The sequence below is a fragment of the Propithecus coquereli genome, unplaced genomic scaffold (assembly GCF_000956105.1).
Source record: "Propithecus coquereli isolate 6110/MARCELLA unplaced genomic scaffold, Pcoq_1.0 Scaffold4, whole genome shotgun sequence".
NCBI lineage: Eukaryota > Metazoa > Chordata > Mammalia > Primates > Indriidae > Propithecus > Propithecus coquereli.
The window spans coordinates 14,338,491-14,339,622 of NW_012149729.1; the positions used below are offsets into that span (position 1 = coordinate 14,338,491).

The 1,132-nt window shown below is 35.2% G+C and overlaps 1 protein-coding gene across 1 annotated transcript in view; it reads left to right on the plus strand.

Annotated features, from left to right (window-relative positions):
• IMMP2L (IMP2 inner mitochondrial membrane peptidase-like (S. cerevisiae)) overlaps positions 1 to 1,132 on the plus strand; it is a 1,121,063-nt gene that overhangs the window by 794,490 nt on the left and 325,441 nt on the right. The window lies entirely within an intron of this gene.

Genomic DNA, 1,132 nt, shown 5'->3' on the forward strand with positions numbered 1-1,132 from the left:
GGAGTTGTCATTGTGTTTTCAAAAACAGGTGTACTGAGCAGAATACAGTGCATTGCAAATACCTGTCAACTCTGATTACCTTTTCCTCTGTCAAGAGTTTAAGAATAACAAGAATACTTGTTTTTGTAAGAATTCAACTATTATTTTTTTCTTGACATTTTAATAAATATTATAGATTATTTAACTCAGTTAAGTAATTTGTTCAACCTGTCTCTTTCTTGAATTTTCACTTGCTTCCTGCCCGTATACTGTAGGTAAATATAGAAGCGATGAAGTAATCTTGATAAGTAACATTTATGATATGTTAAATTTTCATTCTCCCTTCTCACTAATTTGATACATGTTTTTCTTACTCTACTCTTGTCATTTAGGCTAAGAATTTTTTACTATTTCAATGAGAGTCAACTGGAGGTAGTAATCATATCATCATATAGCATTTTTGTCTCACTTTAGTAAAATAAATGATCCAAGAAGAAAAATATTTTAAAGATAAAATATGTGGAACATTATAGCAAGTGTTTGGGTGTTTTCTTGAAGTGAATAATGTTATTGTTTGATTCTTTTTTTTTTTTTTTAACCAGTTGTGAAGATATATTTCAACCCATCTCAGCACTAGTGTCACAGCCTCCAACCGGGTGTTGAAAATCCTCTTTTACAAATGAGCCAGCTGAGGCCCAGAGAGGCTATGAGATTGACCAGGAATCAAAACTGAGTTTCCCAACTCTGCAGTTTGTGTTCTCCCCTCTGTATTGTGCTGTTTCTCATTTATCTTTTAAAAATTATGTTAGCTGGGACAGGCTTCACAGCAGGGATAGTAGGCGACAATCTCTAAGGCAGGATTTGCAAGAGACATGGGGAGTTCTGAAAGTGAAATTATTTTCCCCACAACCTGTCCTGTTTGACATAGATAAACTTCTTCATATCTTAAAGGCTTTTCAGTTTTTAAGGGCCTCTTGTTAAAATGTAAATATGCCTGGAGGAATCTCTCCTAAACTCACACTGGGCTAACATTTTATCTCAGAGATTAGGTGATCAAATTGGTTTCTAACCAAGAGAGCTGAGAGCAACACCTTAGGGTAGAGATGGGGTGGGGCTTGGTGTAACAGGGCTCTAAAACCTTGCCTCTTGTATA